Genomic DNA, 26390 nt, shown 5'->3' on the forward strand with positions numbered 1-26390 from the left:
TAACCGGTCCATCAGAAATATATAATCGTAAAGTTTTTCGCCGTCCCTCATAATAACGCAGAATAGGTGGCCTTTTTGTTTAAGATTACGCAAAGACTATTAGATTGCAAGACAGACCCGGATGACATCCGCACCCCAAACTGACGATCGTTGGTGAGGTATACTGGCCAGTCTTTATGAGGTTTCCCATCATCTTCTTTCTCTGTATCATAGCCCAAAACAAAAGTTTACACTACTCACAGATTGATACTGCACATGTTACACCTTATCAGCAACTGAATTCGGCTACAGAAGCAGGCACCAAAATCATTGTGAGCTCAGTCTGATAAGCCTGAATTGATAGAGAAGACGTCAACGGCAAGTAGAAATAAGAGGGAATATACATTATTAAAACTCGATGTGTGTTTATGTGTAAATTTATATGCGAGCATAATACATTCTTGTTTAATCATTTAGATTGTAGATTATGTCTGATCGTTTGCTTGTTGTATGACATTCCGGAAAGAAACTCAGTGGAAATGTCACCTAACTAAACTCGTTTCATAATAATGTAGACGGAACATATAGATGTTGAAGAAACTTTCAAAAAAAACAAGTAACATTAATTACCAACTAAAAATCTTTCTTTAGCAATTACTAATAAAATAAAAAAGTAAGTTTTGTTCAGGAACCTTTTTGAGATATTTGTGTACCCTTTCCGTAGCCTGGCTTCAACTAAACTTCGGTTCTTTGATGCAGAATTTAAATTATCCTGTAAATAGTTAACGGCTTCAAAACTTATTAATATTTAATTATACATTCTAAGCAGTAGAGATTGCAGTGTCTACAATATATACAACTATCATATACGTAAATTATTTGTGCTATCAGTTATTTACTACGATTTCTGAACAGGCGCGAATAAGAAATGGAGTTTTTTGGGTATACGCTGAACCGCTCAGCGTTGTGCTTTTGTTATAAACCACTGTCCTTTCATTAGTGTCTGTATCTTAATATCATAAGCACATTGTTAGGCGTCAATGGGGCTCCACGCACCATTAAAGCATAAAAGTAGTGAAAGATTGTTAACATTTATTTAGAAAAATAATTTTAGATTGTTTCACAAAAATAACATTTAAGAAAAAGTCGCCCATATGATTTGAAAACAGGTTTATACTGAATTGATTATCTTTCTAACAGTTTGTAGTTGTCGCATAGGCGGTGAATCTCGAGCTTTTTGCCTTTGTAGTAGGTCAGCGTTCTTGGCCGTCCCGTCAAAATACCTTAGTGGAAAAATGCTTTGTCGCTAGATTCTTTAAGTACGCTAACAGGGAGATGCTTGACCATTTGCTAATTATGCAGCTAATTCTGCCAGTAAATCTGGATAAAGTGCCAGGTATCAAGGCTGTAAATACACTAAATACATTGACACACCGCTACCATTTGTTTGGGACTTAGTTGCTCTTGGACGTCTACCAAGATACCAAGACAAGAAATAACATAGATCTTAAAAGAAGCACAACTCATTTCACGACAGTAACAAAGCTACCTCATGCCCAAACAGCTGTAGATAAAAAGATGAATATTTGCGAAACTGAAATCATAAACCTAAAAATATCAATGATTTTCAAGCTGAGAGTTGTGTTTTTAGAACTTCGATACCGAACTGCCAAGCCAAGCGAAATTTGTTTTATTTTATTTTATTTTATAGATGCATCGATATTTAGTGCACCCTCCAGAATGATAGTTGTGGATCTTGTATTAACTTGCGAATAAGAATTAGCTAGCCCCTGGTGCAACACTGTTGCTTCGCAAAGCAGCCCCTTCCACTGTGACTTCGAGTTTTAATTTGCCGTTACTGCGTATGCGTGCTTGTGTGTGTGTGCGTGTGTGTGTGTGTTTGTGTGTGTGTGTGTGCGCGCGCTATACAGCTGATGTACTGACGAGCCTAAACATTGTGACAAGCGCCCATTGCGAGATTTAATGCTGTCTTGTGACGTTGGGGGGGGGGGGGGGGCGGTCGTGGTGCCGTAGGCAAACTATGCAATCGGAGCACTGATGAATGTGGAATCTTTCTAGTCAGGATACGGGCCGCAAATGGGGAAGTCCATGACATGAGCGACTTTGAGAAAACTGAGTCTGTTAAGACCCTAAGCCCGGGAATGTGCATCTCAGAAAGGGTGAAGCTGATACACTGTTTCTCGTACTAATGTCGTGCACGTTCGTGCAGAGTGTTGAAGGACGGTGAAAGCAGAAGTAGGCGACATGGTGATGTACAACCTCATCACAGAACGAGGAGATCGGAAGCTTGCCCGCTCTCTAAAGCAGGATAGGGGGTGATCTTTGGCAGATCTGGCGACGGAGAACAATGTTGTCTAGGCACAAGTGTTTCGAAGCACACCGTTCATCGCGCCGGCACGGTAGCTCAGCGTGTTCGGTCAGAGGGCTGCATGCTCTCTGTAATAAAAAAACTGAGTCAAAGAATCAACGATCCACTTGAACGGATGTCTTGTGACGTCCGCCCAGACCAAACGCTACGAGCAATATCGAACAAAATGAATAAAAAAAGCGCGGTGTTACGTTTCCACAGCTATATTAACAACAGTGGTGCATTACTCGTCTCCACTACCAACTATTTGACTGTGCGTATTCCTTTGCTTGCATTTTAGGAAGCGGGCTATGAATAGCTCAGGTAATTGCATTTAATAATGAATCACAGGTTCTATGATTTATAATTGGTATTGTTACTCCTTCTTAACTAGTTCAAACTCCACTTACATTCAGTAACATCCCGTATGCTACAATGCAAAATTAATACCTTCAGACTGAAATTATTGATACAGCGAAAACGCGGCGCGATTAGTTAGAGCGCACGTATTGTCTATTACATCCAAACACACATAATTAAACGCGTCTGCTTCTGGAGCGCGCTCTACCAACTCCAACCAACGCACTGCTGCGAGGCACAAATAAGTTATTTCCGCTACGAGCATATTAAAATTCCGCTACATTCGCTACAGTATGAAATAAAATTTCTTATATAACTTACACAAATTACCGACGACATATAGCCTAAAAATTACCTAAACCATAAACAAGTATATTCTATACATCTCCAGGTAACCACTTGATGATCAGCATACTAGGGATGCCTGTGATGAACTTGAAAATCATGGATCATTCAGAAGGGCGCTGTTAGCATAATAATTGTAGTTTGATGCAACAGATACTTTCTTGTTTATGTGCAGTTTAAACTTGCTGAGGTCTAAGGTAGTCATTCGCAAGGGAGTTTTGTTAGCTTTTGTTCTTAAACTGGCAGTGAAACACACGAGCCTGTAAATATAGCAATACTTTCCTCGCCTTCTGGAAGCTATTGGTCTTTGTTAGAGAGCTGATACACACATTTTGCAAATTAAGGATATATTTCTCCGTAATTGGGTACGAAATGCAACAATTGTGCTTGTTTTGCGTGTCACGTCGTACTCTTAAGAAGTCACTTAGTGTTTCAGGGTTTAGCCTATTAAGTTTCTTTAGTTATAATGTCTGTCATCATGGAGAAGGACCGTTCAGAATCTGGATTCCCATGCGGAAGACTAGTATTATTTTTGCTGGTTTTGCAATCCTTGAGAACACATAGTGTTATCAAAATGAATATGAAAGCGTGCAGATGAAACTGTGCGCAACATGCGCAGTATATCATAAATCTGTATTATTCTGTAACCTACCAACGTTTTAAAATTAACGTAATATTGAATTGAGGCAACGGCCGTGCCGCAGTGGATACACCGGTTCCCATCAGATCACCGAAGTTAAGCGCTGTCGGGTGTGGCCAGCAGTTTTTGGATGGGTGACCATCTGGGCCGCCACGCACTGTTGCCATTTTTTGGGGTGCACTCAGCCTCGTGACGCCAATTGAGGAGCTACTCGACCGCATAGTATCGGCTCCGGTCACAGAAAACCATCGTCACGACCGGGAGACCGGAGTGCTGACCACATGCCAGTTCGCATCTTCAGCTGAGGATGACCTGGCGGTCGGATGGTCCCAATGGGCCACTTGTGGGGTTAGATTAGGTTGGGTTAGGTAAGACATAGAGTGCTTAATACTGAATTAAATGTTTTTCGTACTTTGGAATGGAGAATTACGGGTGTTTCACTTTCAGGCAAAGAAGTTAAATTACGCTGTATTTTTAACAATTTTCGAATTCCGCCACCACATCGCGAATATAAAAAATCTCGGTTAGGCGTAGCGGAATTTCGCTACTGTTGGCGATAGTGGACCGCCGTTGTACGCAAAGGTGCGCAAGACACGACAACAATAATTTATTGAATGTGCAATAACGGTAAACAGTAATCTTACCAAAAAAAAATTGCGAGAGAATACAGGATCCTCACAACAGTACTGAAAAACGGTTCCGCAGCAGACGACTCCTACGTTTCCCCATGTTGCCCCAACGAAATGGTCAGTTACAGTTGGAGTGAGCACGGTATCATTTAGATTGGACCCTTGATCAGCGGAAACATGTCGCCTGGTCTGATTAATCACTTTCCTTGCTACACCAGGTCATGCAGTACGCAGCCATCCAGGCGAACGATTGCTCGAAACATGACGGCGGTACGGGCACAGGTCGATGGAGGCAGTATTATGCTATGGGGTACACCCATCTGGAGTTCTAAGGGAAGTGTGGTAGTAGTCGAAGGCACCACGACAGTTGTGGAATACGTGGACTTTATTACAGTCCATCTGCTTTCCATCACGCTTGATTTCTTCGCCAACGACGATGGTATCTTCCAACAGGATAACTCTCCATGTCACAGGGCCAGAACCGTGCAACGGCGCTGTGCGGCGCATCATAGTGAACTCACGTTGACATATTGGCCACCAAATTAGTTTGATGCGAACCCTTTGGATTTCTTCTGGGACGCTGACGGGCGGCAGCTCAGTGCCCACAAATCATCGCCCCGTAATTTATGGGAAATCCACATGCACTGTGCGTACGAATCTGATACCAAATACCTCCGAAAATCTACCAAGGACTTGTCGAATTCATTCCACACAGAACTGCTGCAGCATTACCTTCGAATGGTGGACCAACACTCTATTAATCTGGCGGATAGCACATTTCGCCTAATTAGTGCACATTGCAATTGACATGGAAATGAACCACAGAAAATAAAAGTATGTGACAGGTGACACTTTTACAATACCATACACTACCGTTACAGCTTTGAAAAAGCTTTGTATTGTATCTTTATAGTGCATGCAGGAGCAGTGTATTGGAGGCGAAAGAGTATTGGTGGCTCCCAGGCTGGAAATGTTCCCTGGATTTTCTGAGTAGCTTGTCACCAGTCGTTAGGCACATTTTTTGTTTTTCAGTGTCTTGTAGATCAGATTTTTCACTCCCCGTGATTCAGGCAAACGTCATCCGCACTGATACCCTTTTCTCTTCATTTAATGAACTGCACCGTGTCACTTGCTTTATTCATCAATGTACTTGTGTGACGTCCAAATGTATGTTGCATTGACAGTCCGAAGTATTTTTGTGACACGAAGGGCTCCAGTTGGAACCGTTCTATATTGTAAACAAAGGCTACAATTATGTCACATTTAATATGTCTTTGCATTAACGAGTGGTTATCTTACCAGTATCATTTGCATATAGCATCAGATCTGTAGCTGAGTTCTTCATAATCATTCCATGTGTAATTTAGACAGCCAAACGGTAAAGTGTGGCATTCCTACTAGCTTAACGGGTGATCGACTAATTCAGCACCCTTCCTATTATTACGAAATGCTCTGACAATTGGGAATATAAGATAACATGAACGTTGAATGCAACAAAATGACGTAAAGTACCGTAATTTAAATGATGTGTCTGATCCCATAACGATGAAGGTGTTGTTGTTGTTGTGGTCTTCAGTCCTGAGATTGGTTTGATGCACCTCTCCATGCTACTCTATCCTGTGCAAGCTTCTTTATCTCCCAGTACCTACTGCAACCTACATCCTTCTGAATCTGCTTAGTGTATTCATCTCTTGGTCTCCCTCTACGATTTTTACCCTCCACGCTGCCCTCCAGTGCTAAATTTGTGATCACCTGATGCCTTAGAACATGTCCTGCCAACGGGTCCCTTCTTCTTGTCAAGTTGTGCCACAAACCCCTCTTCTCCCCAATTCTGTTTAATACCTCCTCATTAGTGATATGATCTACCCATCTAATCTTCATCATTCTTCTGTAGCACATCTGATGCCTCAGAACATGTCCTGCCAACGGGTCCCTTCTTCTTGTCAAGTTGTGCCACAAACCCCTCTTCTCCCCAATTCTGTTTAATACCTCCTCATTAGTGATATGATCTACCCATCTAATCTTCATCATTCTTCTGTAGCACCACATTTCGAAAGCTTCTATTCTCTTCTTGTCCAAACTGGTTATCGTCCATGTTTCACTTCCATACATGGCTACACTCCATACAAATATTTTCAGAAACGATTCCTGACACTTAAATCTATACTCGATGTTAACAAATTTCTCTTCTTCAGAAAAGCTTTCCTTGCCATTGCCAGTCTACATTTTATATCCTCTCTACTTCGACCATCATCAGTTATTTTGCTCCCCAAATAGCAAAACTCCTTTACTACTTTAAGTGTCTCATTTCCTAATCTAATTCCCTCAGCATCACCCGATTTAATTCGACTACATTCCATTATCCTCGTTTTGCTTTTGTTGATGTTCATCTTATATCCTCCTTTCAAGACACACAATGAAGGTATTCCTTAAATAATTCTGCATATTACTAGCAACATATGGTTCATGTCAGTCTCATAACACCTTAAGTATACCTATTTTAAGTGGCTACTCAGTACAGATTACTGCTAAGCATAACAGTAGCCAAGGCAATCAGATAGGACTGCTACTATCCACGATATATGTGCATGACTGGGCGGGCAACGTTTTTGGCTCTCCGAGGCTGTTCGCAAAACGATTTTGTTAGACATAGAGAGGTCAGCACTTCACAAAATTTCTATGAATATATGAAGACTTAAAGGATATAAGCGTTTGGTGAAAGGACGCATCGCCAACGTTAATAAATTTGCAGTAATGCGCAGTCATATGATACTAGCCATCATTTTTGAACAACCACATGTTCGCCACTTGCACTATATATTATAATTTCCAAGAAATATCAAAATGTAAATTTTTTTTCAAGTGGCTGAGGTGCTGAAAACACAGCACACAAAATAAGATAACGGTATGAGCTTATATTACGCTACTTAACATCGCATAAAATATCTATACTCTGTGAGTGAACCTATTCTCAACCGGTGAACTTGCGTAATACGTAAAATATTGTATATTTGTCTTGCAGTACGGAGCAGCAGTTGTTAGTGCCACTCACTCCGTCTAGCACTTCGGCCGGCCGCGGTGGTCTAGCGGTCCTGGCGCTGCAGTCCGGAACCGCGGGACTGCTACGGTCGCAGGTTCGAATCCTGCCTCGGGCATGGGTGTGTGTGATGTCCTTAGGTTAGTTAGGTTTAAGTAGTTCTAAGTTCTAGGGGACTTATGACCTAAGATGTTGAGTCCCATAGTGCTCAGAGCCATTTGAACCATTTGAGAGAACTTCCCTGGAGACAGCAGATGTGTTCGCTGTTGCATTAAGAATACGAGCCGCGGGGCATAGACGATATTCTCCAGCTGGGTAACACTAAATCTGCATCCACTTACAATTCTAGTGTACATAAGGCGACGAAGAACACTATATTAATGCAAGTAAGACTTACAAAATATTGTTTCAGGAGTGTAAAGCAAGTACTTCAAATAATAGTGTTGAGTACATGATATTATGGAGGCAATAGTTCACATTAGTGTCATGGTTTGACTGCTAACATGTTTCGAGACTTGAGAGAGATCTGCAAAGAGAAAAATATTCAGCGTAATTATTGCTGTGCAAATACTTTGCATTATTTGTAATTAATTGGAGTCATTATAATCCTTCCATCAACGCAGGTAGTTGGAAATTATATTAGAGTTTTTGCTTTTACAAACAAATTTGCTTCTAACACATCATTTGTGTATACTCTTTCTTCGTAAGTTTTGCCTTTCATCCATTCGATAAGAAAAACTTTAACATCTGGAAAGGTTCATGGATGGTAAAGATGGATATTACTATCAGCTTATTCTTCGACAAAGTACAGAGCCTTATAACGAATCGGTTTCGATTGTAATGCACTTGTGCTCTTTTCTATTATACTCTTCGTAGGCAGCACACAGTTAATGACCACTCGCACTGTCAGTGACACAGGAGATCGAGGGAACGGTTCCTGCGGTTGATGACGGCAGAGTTCACAAAGTGAGCGACTAGCCAGAGGCAGCATACAGAGAGTAGCGTTAGTCGTCATAAGCGTGCGCAAAGCAGTACGATTCGAAAAATATAAACGCAGGCACTAGCGCGAACCGAAGGCCTCAGAGAATGGCGAAGAACTGAGGGACAAGTGCGGGCCGCGGCATTTACTGGCGCTCACACGTCAGTGGACGGGCCCACGGGGCACACCCATAGCAGCGGCGCCTACCGTGGCAGACACCTGCAACCGTGCTACGAAGCCTGAGTATCTCTGAATTTTCCTCCAAATCGTTACTCAGGCGGGGCGGGGAAACCGAATCGCTGTCGGATACTAAATGCTCCAGCCTGTGAGAACATCATGCACATTCAGAACCCTAAGGGCGTCAGTTTCACACAGGTATAAGATTTGTACATACCACTTTCTAGCTGATGTATAAGGAGCAGTCAAATGAAAACGAGACAGAAGGAAAAAAAAGAAAGTAAACTGTTTATTATTTCGAAAGTAATAGCCATAATTATTAATGCATTTACCCCACTGTGAGACAATACGTTCGACGCCTTCACAACGGCCGCGATGGCCTAGCGGTTCTAGGCGCACAGTCCGGAACCGCACGGCTGCTACGGTCGCAGGTTCGAATCCTGCCTCGGGCATGGATGTGTGTGATGTCCTTAGGTTAGTTAGGTTTAAGTAGTTCTAAGTTCTAGGGGACTGATGACCACAGATGTTAAGTCCCATAGTGCTCAGAGCCATTTGAACCATTTGAACGCCTTCACGGAAAAATGTCTGCAATTGCCTTACGGCACCACGATGGTACGTAGGTCTTCGCCTGAAGCAAACAGACGGCCATGAATACTTTTCTTCAGGGCTCCGAAAATATGGAAGTAGCATTAGAAGAGAACTGGGCTGTACGGGGGATGTGGATCCGCCCACATGTTGCTGCCCACTATCGATTCGCTGGGAAGCCCTTACACATCCTACGTACAGTAGTGATCTCTCCCCACGTGAGCCCGCATCTCGTGGTCGTGCGGTAGCGTTCTCGCTTCCCACGCCCGGGTTCCCGGGTTCGATTCCCGGCGGGGTCAGGGATTTTCTCTGCCTCGTGATGGCTGGGTGTTGTGTGCTGTCCTAGTTATGTTTAAGTAGTTCTAAGTTCTAGGGGACTTATGACCACAGATGTTAAGTCCCATAGTGCTCAGAGCCATTTGAACTTTTTTTTTAATCTGTACCTGACCGGGGCTCGAACGCGAAGATTTCCCGCTTTTCGCGAACGGTCATCTTGACCACACTGGTTATCAAACACGACTTTTGTCCGACCAAAATTCTCATCTTGTCACAAATTACTAAAGTATCGCCCCCATCCGTTGCTCGTCGGCATTCGCTAAATTCCCGCAAGTGTTCAGGAGAGAGAGAGTATTCGCACTGAAGAGAGCTTATGGCCGTCGAGATTACGATGATCTCACTGTAAAAAGAAGGCAATATTTTTCCGCCTTGAAATAGCCTTCAATAACGATTAAGAATAAAACATGTCACGTTATTATCACGAGCAGGACAGTGACCGGAGACTGTAATGTGTAGCTGCGATTGATGTAGGACACGTCTCTCAGTGGTTGACAGCCGCGTAGCTTGCACGTGCAGCGGCACGGTGGAGCCAGTGGCGCTTGGAATCGATGACCCGGGCGCGGCTTCCGGTCGCCCAACACGTGATAGCTTAATGGCCGGTGCATTTATAACATCGCGGTGCGCTTCCTGCCCCGCTGTTTACTTTGCCATATGCCTCTAAGTCTAGACCCTACCTCACCCTACTGACACGAAGGGCAATGGGACCCCCCGTCACAACACCCATGTGTCGTAATGCAATCAAGGGGTTCTTGCTTACAGCCTTCTGTGAATGGATCTCTAATAAATGTCTTCTCTGCCTTTAATTAGCTTGCTATTCGCAGGTCTGTTAGTCTACCATCCAGTGGGTTCCACTGCCAATGTAATTTATTCAACCGCCTGATTCCACTGCTCTGATCTTGTTCTTGATCCTGCCGTTTCCCCAGTTTTCAGGGCATGATAGAATCAGCAGCTTCATTTCGGCCATCACGAGCTTTCTACATCAATTGAACTGTCACTTATCATATTTGATATGACGCTGTGTGATAACTGCCGATATCTACTTGATCCTCTGCGTGATGCATCTCTGGGCGCTCCCGGTCGTTATTATCACTTTTCGAAATCGGTGCATTTACATAGTTAAGGGCACAGGAAATTCCGTTTAACCTGCTGTCAGGCAGTCGCATAAAGTCGTGTTTTACATTGGTATTACTTGTACGAGGGTTATTCTAAAAGCAAGGTCCGATCGGTCGCGATGTGGAAACCACAGTGAAAGTAAAAAATATTTTATTTGCAACAGTCTGCTACAACTTCCAGTCTTTACATAGTTTCCACTCCGGCTTAGACATCTGTCGTTTCGTTGTACCACCCTTCCAATACCCTCGTCATAGGATACAATCATCCGTGCTTTCCGCCACTTCTCTACGGCTGATTGTTTGTGCCTAAATGCTGTCCCCGAAGCCAGCAGTTCACGTGAGCAAAGATGAAAATTGCAGCGAGCCAGATCCGGGCTGTATGGTGGTGGTTAGTGTTTAACGTCCCGTCGACAACGAGGTCATTAGAGACGTCGGGCTGTATGGGTGATCAAACACTTGCCATCGAAAACGCTGTAGGAGAGTCTTCGTTGCTCCTGCAGTGTGCTGCTGAGAATTGACAGAAAAATGGCTCTGAGCACTATGGGACTTAACAACTATGGTCATCAGTCCCCTAGAACTTAGAACTACTTAAACCTAACTAACCTAAGGATATCACACACATCCATGCCCGAGACGGGATTCGAAACTGCGACCGTAGCAGTCGCGCGGTTCCGGACTGAGCGCCTAGAACCGCTAGACCACCGCGGCCGGCGAGAATTGACATTAAGAAAGAAATGCATGACAGTTACATAATGCGAGCTGCAATGAAATCAGGCGAAATCTCACGGCAGGCGCCCATACTTGGCGGGAGACACTATTTCCTAGGCATCTTTGCGTGCTCACGGTGTGCTCAGAACTGAAAAGAGCAACGTGACGCGATCGACGGAAGGGCGTACTAGACACACTGCTCAACACGTCTGTGCAAAGAGGCATAAGATTTTCACTGTCGTCTCCATTTTGCGACCAATCGTAACTTACTTTCAGAATAACTTTCTTATACATTTTGTGGGTTGGACAGACATAATGTTAAAGCTGTCATCATTCTGAAGATTAGTTTAAGCACGGCAGTGCTTTACTAGGCATGAACATAACGGAGGACATTTTTTTTCCTCCGATCTTTGACTTGATTTACTGAACCAGTTATTGGTGGACTGCAGTTTAACGTATACTCCGCAACACGGCAAATAGGTATTTTTCACGTTTTTCAAATCTTCATTTTTCACATATTCAAATCATTGCTACAGGCGAAAGAAGTGATAAGCATCAGAAAAATTCCTAGAGCCTACTGAGGATAGTAGCCCTAACCTTTTTTGTCTAACAGATGCCCACCGGAGCAAAACCGGAAGTCACGAAACGCATTCATACCGATGAAGCGAACCGCATAATTCCTACAGTTACGAGCCTACAAATGGAAATCCCTCCTTGTGCCTGACATAATGCTAGAATTGTGTAAGGCTGTCCTGCACTGTTCAAAATTGACAAGGGAACACCGTAGAAGCTAGAAACTGGAAGTTATTAACTTGTGCAAAACATTTTCTAGGTCCAAGACACAAATACCTCATACAGCAACTATAGCAACTATACAAGTAGAAATTCCACAAGAGCTCCAATAGGCCTTTCGTGGAATGGTACTAAATGGCTGAATCCAGTGTCTTTGGTTATCACTGCTGAACTCGACTAACGGAGACCGCTCTAAACCAATTCTGTTTTCATTAGCCTCGATAATGATGTACCAATGTTGTTCCTACTCTGTCCTCTTGAGTTTAATGTAGGCATTAATGCTTTATTTCTGCTTTAGTTACACACACTAAAAAGTTTTCAATAGCATTGTCATGCAACGACGACAAGCGACAGTCACGGCATACATGATCAGCTGATCGCAACAGGGTTCAAGCTTCGGCCGCAAGGAGCGCAGTGAAATGCCTCTTCTTGCTGCAGCGTGGCGTTCCTTGACTTTAATATTGTCGCCGCTTTTATCGTTCCGTGTTTATTCTTTCGCTTGATTAGCGAATATGGAACTTTATTGCATACATTTTTGTGCTAGCTAATACAACGGATCTTCTGGTTATTATGTTGAATGAGAAGGCACGCTATTTATTGCAATAAAGTGTTGTTCCAAGCCATACATTCGTTCGTATCAGATTCGCGCTGTGACTAGAACATAATACCGAGTTCACAATCTAGAAACCAGCAGATTTGCGACAGTGGTATGTGTTATTGCTTTAGTACAAAATAGATTAATAAACTGAAAATTAAAAAAAAGCAAACAACGTACAAAGGAGATTAGTCAATGTATTTAAGAATTATTTATGAAAAAGACATCTTGGAAGATGAAATTATGTACAGTAGATTTTATTTACTGAAATGTTGCTGAACTGAAAACGTTGAACTAGCAACATAGTGTTTATGAATGCGCCGTAATTCTCATGGCTTACCACTGATGCCTGTAATATTTGAAAATTGAACGGTATGTCGAACATTCATCTATGTGAAGTATGCATTTATGATTAGAATTCAAATTAAGAGTGTCGTTTTCGTGTTCATACTGGTGAATATCGAATCAAAAATAGATCGGGAAACCGGTCGGTGTATACCTCACTGAACAACGAGTCAGTGTATCTGCAGGGATCTTCAGTGCATTTTTGGATCGATGCCATGACGAGTTGCTTAACTTCTTGTACCAAATAATGTAACTATACAGTGATATGTTCTTCTGTCACAGTGTACAGAACAAAGAGCAACAGTAGTTGTGGGTTTAATACTGTTAATTCACTTCCATTCTCTTCATAATATATTGCTTTGCTCATGGTTGAGGAGAAAAAGAGACAGCAACTACAAAGTTGATGAATTAGACTGTAAGGTTCAGAAGTATTCCACGTGACTGACGTCAGCAAGAATTACTTTTGCAGTGCTGCAGTTACCATTAGTCGGTTTTTTTTGTCTATCTTATTTGTTTCTCTCGGGACTGTATGTAAAGTCTGACATATTTCCTTCACTGTCGCTGCGGAACAGCTTCTTTTAAATCTAATTCCATTAATGTTAACGCTAACTCTAAAAATCTGCTAGAACATTACGATTTAAGTTTTAGTACTGCGTCTTTCATCAGTAGGACAACTAACCTCGAATATATCGTGTGCAAAGTGGATTCAGTAAGAGCAGATAATTTCGAGATTCACATGAAGATGTTAACAGTTACACTAACATTAGCTGATAGTTTCCAACATAATTATGAAAATGTTGTAAATAGATTGTGTTCCTGTGCCTTGACCAGCTCAACACTTATTAATATTCATATTTGATATTAACATAATTCTACGTAGGTGGTAGGCACAACATTATAATAATATTAAATAGAAAAAAAATTGCGAGTGAGTTTGATTTAATGAGGTTTTTATCATCCCGTCTCCTGATTCAGGCCGATTGTGTAACTAGTACGGTCATAGTGGCATGAGATATTGAGCGCCACAATTTTGCAGAACATTCCAGTTTAATATTATTTTGTTCAGTATCGTGTTAGTTAAATTCTTCTTAGAAATCGGTATATTTCACCAAATTCAGATTGAAAATTATTTATTGTAGCCCACACCAGACGGATACGCGTGCTAGTGCACCAATGGTGAAAGATGTATGTCAGCTGTAGCATCTATGGCTCGCTGGGACCTGAATATAGTTCATGATATCCGCTATCTATTTTCCAGTTGGAAGAAAATATGGATGCGTAACACGATTGGAAAAAGGGCAGCTGTTTTCAATTCACAGTATATTGCCCTATCACCGAAAGTTCACAAAAGTGACGTTCTCCGAAAGGATCAATCTGTTAACAGAAGGCTATCAAATCTAGATTAGCTAGCATTCGACAGTCACGTCCAGTAGAGGAAACTGACAGTATGCTGTTTGAACGTTGAAACATCCGTCGTCGGTGATACCGTACTCTTTTGGTCTCAAACGCGGCATTAAAAAAAATTTAGCACTGGTTTGCATTTACAGCAACGCCATATCGCCCCGCTTTAGTTGCCCCTATAGAAGCGCTCTTACCATTCAGGCCAGCGCGTGGTAGCGGTACTCTTTGCAGCACAAGCCACGTTAGACCTTCCGTATCCAGCTCGTTATCATTTCACCGAGGGCGCCTGGTGCCAGACAAAACGTCCGTTAGCCTGGCTTTATCAGCGAGATACGCGTTCTCCTACGTCGCAGGTCTCTTACTTCCGTCTTTGCGGTGTGCACTTCAAAGTATGCACACTTCCTCCGAATAAATACTCGCTCCAACTGTTTCGTGGTATGGATGATCGCCAATGCTAATAACGAACGTCAAATGTCTGATCGTACTTTTGGGAGATATTTCTCACTTATAATTCACTGAAGGCCAAAAGAACTAATGTGTAAATTCCTAGGGGATCAAACTGCTGAGGTCATCGGTCCCTAGACTTACACACTACTTAACTAACTTATGCAAAGAACAACACACACACCTATGCCCGAGGGAGGACTCGAACCTCCGGCGGGAAGGGCCGCGCAATCCATGACATGGCACCTCAAACTAAGCGGCCACTCCGCGCGGCAGAACTACACTACTGGCCATTAAAATTGCTACACCAAGAAGAAATGCAAATGTTGGACAAACATATTATACTACAACTGACATGTGATTACATTTTCACACGATTTGGGTGCATAGATCCTGAGAAATCAGTACCCGGAACAACCACCTCTGGCCGTAATAACGGCCTTGATACGCCTGGGCATTGAGTGTACAGGTACATCTGCCCATGCAGCTTCAGCACGATACCACAGTTCACCAAGAGTAGTGACTGGCGTATTGTGACGAGCCAGTTGCTCGGCCACCATTGACCAGACGTTTTCAGTTGGTGAGAGATCTGGAGAATGTGCTGGCCAGGGCAGCAGTCGAACATTTTCTGTATCCAGAAAGGCCCGTACAGGACCTGCAACAGGCGGTGGTGAATTATCCTGCTGAAATGTAGCGTTTCGCAGGGATCGAATGGAGGGTAGAGAGACGGGTCGTAACACATCTGAAATGTAACGTCCACTGTTCAAAATGCCGTCAATGCGAACAAGAGGTGATCGAGACGTGAAACCAATGGTACCCCATACCATCACGCCAGGTGATACGCCAGTATGGCGATGACGAATACACGCTTCCTATGTGCGTTTACCGCGATGTCGCCAAACACGGATGCGACCATCATGATGCTGTAAATAGAACCTGGATTCATCCGAAAAAATGACGTTTTGCCATTCGTGCACCTAGGTTCGTTGTTGAGTACACCATCGCAGGCGCTCCTGTCTGTGATGCAGCGTCAAGGGCAACCGCAGCAATGGTCTCCGAGCTGATAGTCCATGCTGCTGCAAACGCCTTCGAACTGTTCGCACATATGGTTGTTGTCTTGCAAACGTCCACATCTGTTGACTCAGGGATCGAGACGTGGCTACACGATCCATTACAGCCATGCGGATAAGATGCCTGTCATCTCGACTGCTAATGATACGAGGCCGTTGGGATCCAGCACGGCGTTCCGTATTATCCTCCTGAACCCACAGATTCCATTTTCTGCTAACAGTCATTGGATCTCGACCAACGCGAGCAGCAATGTCGCGATACGATAAACCGCAATCGCGATAGGCTACAATCCGACCTTTATCAAAGTCTGAAACGTGATGGTACGCATTTCTCCTCCTTACACGAGGCATCACAACAACGTTTCACCAGGCAACGCCGGTGAACTGCTGTTTGTGTATGAGAAATCGGTTGGAAACTTTCCTCATGTCAGCACGTTGTAGGTGTCACCACCGGCGCCAACCTTGTGTGAATGCTCTGAAAAGCTAATCATTTGCGTATCACAGCATCTTCTTCCTGTCGGTTAAATTTCGCGTCTGTAGCACGTCATCTTCGTGGTGTAGCAATTTTAATGCCCAGTACTGTAGTATAGGAATGCTTATTCAAATACAGAGATATGTAAACATGCAGAATACCATGCTGCAGTCGGCAACGCCTATATAAGACAAGTGTCTAGCGCAGTTGGTAGATCGGTTACTGCTGCTACGATGGCAGGTTATCAAGATTTTAGTGAGTTTGAACGTCGTGTTACAGTCGGTGTACGAGCGATAGCACACAGCATCTCCGAGGTAGCGATGAAGTGGGAATTTTCCAGTACGTCCATTTGATGAGTGTAGCGTGAATATCAGGAATCTGGTAAAACATCAAATCTCCGACATCGCTGCGGCTGGCAAAAGATCTTGCAAATGGTTCAAATGGCTCTGAGCACTATGGGACTTAACATCGATGGTCATCAGTCCCCTAGAACTTAGAACTACTTAAACCTAACTAACCTAAGGACATCACACAACACCCAGCCATCACGAGGCAGAGAAAATCCCTGACCCCGCCGGGAATCGAACCCGGGAACCCGGGCGTGGGAAGCGAGAACGCTACCGCACGACCACGAGATGCGGGCAAAGATCTTGCAAGAACGGGACCAACGACGCCTGCAGATTTCAAAGCTGACATAACAACAAGTATCAGCGTGCGAACCATTGAACGAAACATCATTGATATGGCCTTTCGGGGCCGAAGACCCACTCGTGTATCCTTGATGACTGCGCGACACAAAGCTTTATACTTCGGCTTGGCCCGTCAACATCGACATTGGACTGTTAAAAAATGACTGGGAGCATGTTGCCTGATCGGACGAGCGTCGTTTCAAATTGTATCGAGCGGGTGAATGTGTACGGGTAAGGAGACAACCACATGAATCACCAGGGGACTGTTCAAGCTGGTGGAGACTCTGTGATGGTATGGGGCATGTGCAGTTGGAGTGACATGGGACCCCTGAAACGTGTAGATACGACTCTGACAGGTGAGACGTACGTAAGCATCCTGTCTGATTACCTGCATCCATTGATGTCCATTGTGCATTCCGACGGACTTGGCCAATTCCAGCAGGACAATGCAACATCCCACACGTCCAGAATTGCTGCAAAGTGGCTCCAGGAACAGTCTTCTGAGTTTAAACACTTCCGCTGGCCACCAAACTCCTGAGATATGAACACTGTTGAACATGTCTGGGATGCCTTACAACGGGATATTCACAAGGGTTCTCCACCCGCTCGTACTCTTACGGATTTACGGACAGCCCTGCAGGATTCATGGTATCAGTTCCCTCCAGCACTACTTCGGATATTAATCGAGTCCATGTCACGTCATGTTGCAGCACTTCAGCGTGCTCACGGGGGTCCTACAGGATATTTGACAGGTGTACCAGTTTCTGTGGGTCTTCAGTTCTTCAAACAGTCAGTCTGAAAATGTAGAATTATTATTTTATTTTATTTTTTTATTTTTATTTATTTATTTATTTCGACTGAGTTTGATTTACAGTAATCTGATTGTTACTTCCACCCCGAATCACTCAGGCCGATTGTTTAACTAAGGCCGATTGTTTAACTAGTACGGTTACAATGGCACGAGATACTGGGCTGCATATCATAAACAACTGTGGTTTACCCGCACTTGTATTCTCAGTTTAGACTTAAGAGGTACCCAAGTTCTTTTACTGGAAGGAAGGTTTTATGCGGCAGAATTCAACTGACGCGCAAGAGCACATTCCCACTGCAGTTTCAGGCTCTTCCTATTTGCGCAGTACGAGTTAATGCGGTCGTGAAGTTAACTGACTCATTCCGGAGGACCAAATTTAGGGCAATGGTACGGCCATCCAAGTTTAAATGTTCAGTGGCTTTCCTAGATCACATATGGGTGAAGGTCAGTGCAGTTCCTTTAAAAAATTCCCGGGTGTTTGGTGTCATCTACATTTACACACATACTCAGCAACCAGTTGCGGTATTCAACGGGGCCTGGTTCATAAATGTGATATTACACAATTTTTAAGCAAAATTCGCAAGTTCGACTCACGTAGTGTGACCAGGGCGGGTATAGTGGCCACTTCGTTTTATTCTCTGCAGCCTATTGCAGACATTTAAAACTATTCAGCCGCGCGGGATTAGCCGAGCGGTCTAGGGCGCGGCAGTCATGGACGGTGCGGCTGGTCCCGGCGGAGGTTCGAGTCCTCCCTCGGGCATGGGTGTGTGTGTTTGTCCTTAGGATACTTTCGGTTAAGTAGTGTGTAAGCTTAGGGACTGCTGACCTTAGCAGTTAAGTCCCGTAAGATTTCATACTCATTTAAACATTTTTTAAAACTATTCAAAGAAATTTTCTGAAAGAATAAACTGCCGTTTGACTGTATATTACAGTATTTTTGTTCTGTACTATCTAAATTTCGGCTTTTATGGCATTATCGAGTACAGTGATAAATGTCATAGCTGGAAAAATTGCCTTCCCTACAACAGCCCTTACATGCTCGTTCCATTTAATATGGTTTTGCAACATTCTTACTAGATATTTAATCGCTATGATTGTGTCAAACAGCACGCCATTAATACTGTATTCGAACATCACGGGGGTGTTTTTTGTGTTCATCGTCGCACTTAGAGCAAGGTGTCATTTATCACACCAAAAAAAATTTGTTTCCAAGGCACCTTGTATCCTCCTTCAGTCACTAAGAGATGACATTTTCCCTTACACTACAGCATTATCAGTGTATAGACGCTGTTCGTCAGATCATTACTGATGTATACAGAGAACAAAAACAGTACTATCACACTTTCCTGGTGCACTGTTGACGATACACTTGTCTCCGATGAACACTCACCTACGGAACGTTAAACACTAAAACACTTTTTTCTCTCTTTTGCTTAAAAAAGGCTTCATTGCATTCACTGGGCACACAGTGAACATCAACAAGTGTCAGCGTGCGAACCATTGAACGAAACATCATCGATATAGCCTTTCGGTGCCGAAACACTAAAACACTTTTTTTCTCTCAATTGCTGTTCGATGGAAGACAACGCTGCGTGCAATTCCCCACCGTCAGGTAGTGCGCGTGTTGTGTCACGACAGGTGGACATACCGTGGTCCACTGTACCGAAGGTTCTTCGAACCATTCTCAAAAAGTATCCGTACACGAATCATATCGTACAGCAGCTTGCACCACAGGACGCACAACGACGTGTTGACTTCGCTCTCCACTTTCTCGCAAGGATTGAAGTTGACGAGGGTTGGCCGTGGACCATCCTATGGACAGATGAAGCTCGTTTTCAGGGGTGAGGTGAACACACAGAATTGCCGAGTATGGGGAGCTTCACCTCCAGTGACTGTGCATGAAATACCTCTGTATGGTGAACGTGTCATCGTATGGGGTGGCTTCACGGCTACGTACATCATTGGCCCATTCTTTTTTGAACAGGTTGGTGATCAAGGACCAAAGACGAGCAGTATGACGGACCAGCGTTACTGCGATATGCTTCACCAGCATGTTATACCCGCCCTACAGAAGAGAGACGCATTGAACTCAACAGTTTTCATGCAAGATGGGGCCCCACCGCACATCGTTCGTGAAGTTCACCTGCTTCTCGAAACACATTTGGAAACGATCGAGTTATCAGCCGATCGTTTCCAAATAGTTTGCTGGCACGATCACCTGATCTCACTCCGAGTGATTTCTGGTTATGGGGATACCTGAAGGACAGGGTTTACCAGGGGAACATTCAGACATGTTGTAACCTCCCCACAATAACTTAAAATCATTAATATAAATAAATATCGTCATTCAGTGTAACCTGCCCACAAAATACTTTCTGATTTAATCTAAGCTCAAAATTCATTCACATTTAGCGTAACCTCAAAACAGAAAATATTAACATAAATAATATTCACGTTTAGTGTAAGCTCAAAACAGAAAAATTCCTAAACCTCTCAACAATAAAATTATAATTACGTCGTTCACATTCAGTGTAACGTCCCAACGAAAATAACAAAAATTCTGTAACCTGGTAATAATACAATGTAACTAACATCTCAGTTAAACTATCGCTCACTTATGACTTTTCAATAATTCACTGTGAATTTAACCTTGTAAATTTTGGGCGACAGCAGTGCTGCGTCATGGCCGTGAAAGATCATTCTGAATAAAAAAAGGAAAAATTCTTACCTCAATGAAGTCGCCGGATATATCTGCTCTTACAATAAATTTTTCCGGCACAACTCTGTGCACTGCTGGCCGATATATCTCTCATTTATGAAAGGAAGCAACTGATTTTTCTATTGCAATAATCGGGATGATCATGGATGGGAGAAATTAGTAAATTCTTTAAATTAAAATGAATGGTTGTTAAAAGTTACTTTTTATGAGGAAGATTATTAGTACGAGAGTTTTAAAACATTTACATGCGACTTGAGATAACATTACTACATATGCGCGAGGCTGCTTTTTACCTTATACAATAATACTCAGGCTCCGGCATCGCTGCACCGCGACCGGGCCAGCCAACACGATACACCGTACCAGACCAGAGCAGACTCCAGACTAGCAACAACTTAACTGCTACAGCTACACAGTTCCTACTGCAGTCAACACTGCTCTCTGGTCAGAGATTTTCTTATACCTTGCATATCGCAGGCAGCGCATGAGCAATACATCGAAATTACATCTGCTCGGACCTCTTACATAACCCTCCACTGGAGGGGCAAAAATTTGGCAGCGATGGTGAGTCAATTGGACTTGCCATGAGCAACAAATTTTTCTAAAATCTACTTAATTAACTAAGTTTACAGTCACAGAGTATATACATATATATATAAGTGCAGAACATGAAATGATAGAGTGCACATGCACTGAGTACAGAACATATCAAGCATTGACAAAATGTATACGCAATGAGTACAAAACACATTAACAAATGACATAAAGTGCACACGCACTATATATATATATATATATATATATATATATATATATATATATATATATATATATATATATATATATATATATTTTACAATGTGCTGATCTGAAGCGCAGCATATCAAGAGAGGTGGTCAACATACCTACAGACAGGCTTCGTCCTGCTGTGCAGAATGCCATCCTGCTCCTTCAGAGTCTTCTGGAAACTGAAGGGCACCACATTGATTCCTTTTTGTAGCAGTAATAGTATGATGTACTGTAACAGCATATTAAAAGTGTTTCAGCTGAACTGATTCTGCATTATTTCTCTTCCCCATGTCATTGACATTAATGCTACCCTGATTGGTCCTCGTACGGTCATTAGTGTCGGTGTTAAAACTTGGTAAATAGGGATAGTGTAATTATAACCACCCGGTATATTGCATTAACGTGGTAAATATGGAAAGTTTAATTAAAATCACCCGGTATATTGCATTGTGACGCAATATCATTGATATAAAAAAATAAAACCTACAGTGTTACCTCTCTTGGTCTAGCAATGTCATTTGGTCGCCTATAAATACTTATACGATTAGATGGGAAGCGTAGTGAATACTCGAAGTTAATTCTACGGGAAGGAAACAGTACGCTCCAGAGCATTGGTAAAGCAAGGTGTAGACTTCGATATTGGCCGATTGGATCAAATACAGTGATATCATACAACTCTTCTTTGAGAATGCTAATCCGAATGAAGAAGTAGGCCGAATAAATTTAAGGATAGAAGGATGGATAATGTTCCTTCAAAATGGGATCGTTACGGACATAAAGTGGCTCAGTTGAACAAGGAATGGGAAAACAGCGGTGGTGGCCATATTGAAACAACCATGTTGGCCTTTGATTTGAATAATTTAGGTAGACCAAGGAGTATGAACAGTAAGTCAAGACGATAGCTCAACCTTACTACGTTCCCTGAGTAAGAGCCCAGTGTGGACTGCTTACAATAACTGGTGCATGTATGGCATCTACTGACTGGTCTCATTCCGGGAATAGTTAAAGAATAGGCTTCCTTTACTCAAAAGTAGCTGACAGAATTGTGAAAGCAATAATTTTGGATGGATTTCAGAAAGACACCCTTGTGTCCCACATTAATTTCACCTAAGTGCCATAAAAATACAAGAAGCAGGATTTGATTTTAACGTATTCAGACTGTAAAATCTTGATTGCGTAGTGCTAGGCAGCTTGTAAATATTTCTTAAAGGACATCTTGTAAACACCATGAGCTGCATTTGAAATTTTTAATAGCCAAATTGATAGAACAGATCGTCACTGGTTTATGTTAAGTATCTCTGTATTGGTGATATACATGTTAATTATAAATTCTTTGTGATGTTCGTCTCATAGTACCCAAGCCTTCGTGAATCTTACTGCTGTCAAACTTTCAACGGTGACATTACTTGGTTACTTTGAACGTAACTGTCGTATAATGTAAACATTGTTTATATTATATGACAATTGTGTCCAGTGTGATCAGATAATATTACCGTGTAAGGTTTCAATTTGAACAACACAAATTAATTTATAATTAAATGTATGTCATTGATGTAGAATACGTAATATACCCCACTGATGATGGGTTATATACCTGTACCGTTTTGGCTATTAAAAATTTTAAATGCAGTTCATGTTTTCTACAAGACGTCCTTTAACAACTATTAAATGTCATTGTCTTTTCGCTCTGTGAGGTGCCGAAACATGAAAGGCAGGCCGGCCAGTGTGGCCGAGCGGTTCTGGGCGCTTCAGTCTGGAACCGCGCGACCGCTACGGTCGCAGGTTCGAATCCTGCCTCGGGCATGGATGTGTGTGATGTCCTTAGGTTAGTTAGGTTTAAGTAGTTCTAAGTTCTAGGGGACTGATGACCTCAGATGTTAAGTCCCATAGTGCTCAGAGCCATTTGAACCATGAAAGGCAGGGAATCACAAGTGATGCCAGCATAGACTGCTGTACACTGAAGCATGAATTGCTGGACATAAATGAAAATTTATGTGCGGGTGTTTCTTATCCTTTAAAAACCCATGCAGCGACGTAGATGACGCTGAGAAGTAGGTGACAGATGAAAATGTGACATCACATCCAAAATACAGAAGGTATTTTCGAGCGCGTGCGTGAAGGGATGATTGAGCGCCACAGTGCTTGCATTCCACACCTTTTGTAAATGTGGTCTGCTGTATACGTAGAAATTACAAAATTATTGTTATCGCTGTAAACATGTAAAAGCTGTTCTGATTTTGTGTTTCTTTCCTTTTCTCTTATCCTTTTTTGTTTACAGACATCATGTTATAGAGAAAACATAGGTCATTTGCTGGTACTGACGCAGCGTACATTCATTTATTAGTGACTCAATACGGTATGTTTGTATTGTACTGTATTTTTCAATAAATCAGCGGAGAACGCGAGACCGGCAAATAAATTAATGTCTCATTCTAAACGTAATTGACTCACGCAATGAGAAAAATGTTGCCTGCTAGATGCATGACTCGAAACCTGAGCCCCAAGTGCTAAATTTCCGCATGTAGGTATGGCGTCACACCGACGTGAATACTTAACTTGGGTTGGAATGATCAGGTGCGACAGACCGGTAGGCTCAACCACTGGATGTTCGGCGAGGTACATCATCTGGGAAGTCACATGTTCAACATTTGTCATCCACTTTTGAGGGTTTTCCCAACATTTGCCGCCCCATGTGTCTTGTATTAAATTACTTGTCTCAACATCATCTACATCGCTTTGGAATTTTTTAAAAATTAAGAAGAATGCCTTACATGCGTCATCGATTGATCACTGTTAAAGAGTATAAATTTTTTCCTTCTTTAGTTCTTCGATTTGTATGTTAGCAAGCTACCTCTGTTATAATTCCTTAGCCGGCCCTTTGTGGCCGAGTGGTTCTAGGCGCTTCAGTCCGGAACCGCGCTGCTGCTACCGTCGCAAGTTCGAATCCTGCCTCGGGCATGGATGTGTGTGATGTCCTTAGGTTAATTAGGTTTAAGTAGTTCTAAGGTGACCTCAGATGTTAAGTCCCATAGTGCTTAGAGCCATTTGAACCATTATAATTCCTTGTCGTCTGTATCCATTTGTCTGTTTTGAGCAAAAGCTTTACAGTCACTGTGATAGTTGGTTAAACACAAAATTCTGTTTCAATCGTTTGAACAGCACAGCACACTCGAATATGATATTTGTAAGTGGGTTACGTTGAAGTCCACTCCGACACATACCTTTTTCGTTAAATTTCGTTTGACGACACAGCGGTTTAATGCAGTGATCAAGCTAATCGTGTCGCAAAGTCTTCCTTTTTTGTCGTCCCTAAGCCTTGTTAAAAATGTTGCTATTTGTTATATATTCAAGCGAGTCTAGTAGCACGTCGGACAACGTGACTAGGGACAGTCTGAAACGTACGCTGACAAGAGACCGTGAGAGGCCACGTGCGGCTGCATTGTTTTGGTCGTGAGTGATTCATTCTGTTCCCGACGTCCCCTTGGAGGAAGTCAAAACAATTGACACTTAGTTCTCGTCAATTGAATCGCTGCGGCGTATGTTCCACTATATCAACAACCGGCGAGCCGTGTCTCTTAATGAATCTATGGCTCGTCGTTTTCTTTCCTCAGCTAGTGTGTTGCCACACACACGAACAAAAGAATGTGCGTGAAACTACACCGTGATCATAAAGTTCGTACAAGTCGCTGTTTGTGTGGGCGTGTGTGTTTTTAATTTGCTTATGGAAATGTGTTTGTTTCAGTGAAATATCTAACGTTTTCAAATTATACAGCAGTTGCAGACACACACACACACACACACACACACACACACACACGAAGCTGTCGTGTAGGGTTCAAGTGATGAATTTCTACAGTACTTGTTGTTCTCTGTGTTTTAAAAGTCTACACCCTCGAGTGGCGTGACACGGTGGTTAAAATACTGAACCAGTATTCGGTAGGTGCGGTGATTTGTGTTTTGAGTGATTTATATCTGTGGCTTCAGGCATGCTTCCGAAAATAGGGCACGGTCAGAGTAAGCTGTTGCTCCATCTCGATATCGTAGAAAATACTACTGTAAACTTTGTGTACAGCTGTACGTGGATTTTATTCGGACTAAGCAATTATAATATAAGTCACCTTACGGACGCAAATAGGACTAGTAACTACTTTTTTGTGAATTCCAAAGCCCATTGTCATTCATAGTGACACAGTGGGTACTGTGAGAATCCTATGAAAGTCTAGCGCATCTATAAAAGAGACCGCGTATATAAGGCTGGTACGACCCATTCTTTAGTACTACTCGAATGTTTGGGATCTCAACCAGATTGGATTAAAGGAAGACACTGAAGCTACTCAGATGCTTGTTGCTAGTTTTGTTACCTGTGGGTTCGAACAGTTCACAAGTATTACGGATACGCTTCGAGAAGTCAAATGGGAATCACTGGAAAGAAGGCGACGTTCTTTTCGAGGAGCACTGTTGAGAAAATTTAGAGAACCGGCATTTAAAGCTGAGTTCTGAACGGTTCTACACCCGCCAAAGTACATATCGCGCGAGTACAACGTAGATAGATTAAGAAATTAGGGCTCATACGGAGGGAGGGATACAGACAGTCGCCTACCGCTCGGTCCAGTTGCGAGTGGAATAGGAAAGGTAAATAATATTGATTGTACACAGTACCCTAAGGCATACTCAATACGGTGGCTTACGGAGTGTGTATGTAGTACAGATATCATGCGAAACTAAAAATCAGCTTAGACGAAATCCTAAATGATATATTTACTTCCTTTTGAGACGGTACCTAACGTACCTAACTGTTACTGCTGATTTGTTGCTCTTCTAACAGCACTCCATGCGAGCAAACCAGTTGCGTTTACCTGCGGTCACTACTTTATGTACTTGGACTATGCACGGCTCTGTTTAAAAAGAACAGCTCATTGTAATCAAAGGGTCGAGCCGCGCGGGCCTGCTTTCATGCCCCGCAGCTAACTCGCTGCAAATAATAATCTGTAGCTGTGATCCTGCAGTC

At 42.7% G+C, this 26390-nt stretch overlaps 1 protein-coding gene and 1 pseudogene across 1 annotated transcript in view; both read left to right on the forward strand.

The window, feature by feature from the left end:
- Positions 1–26390, forward strand: part of LOC126252497 (probable Na(+)/H(+) antiporter nhx-9) — a 665019-nt gene that overhangs the window by 270244 nt on the left and 368385 nt on the right. The gene's annotated exons all lie outside the window — the stretch shown is intronic.
- LOC126253755 (5S ribosomal RNA) lies at positions 3738–3858 on the forward strand (annotated as a pseudogene).

This window comes from Schistocerca nitens, chromosome 4 (genome assembly GCF_023898315.1).
Source record: "Schistocerca nitens isolate TAMUIC-IGC-003100 chromosome 4, iqSchNite1.1, whole genome shotgun sequence".
Taxonomy (NCBI): Eukaryota; Metazoa; Arthropoda; class Insecta; order Orthoptera; family Acrididae; genus Schistocerca; species Schistocerca nitens.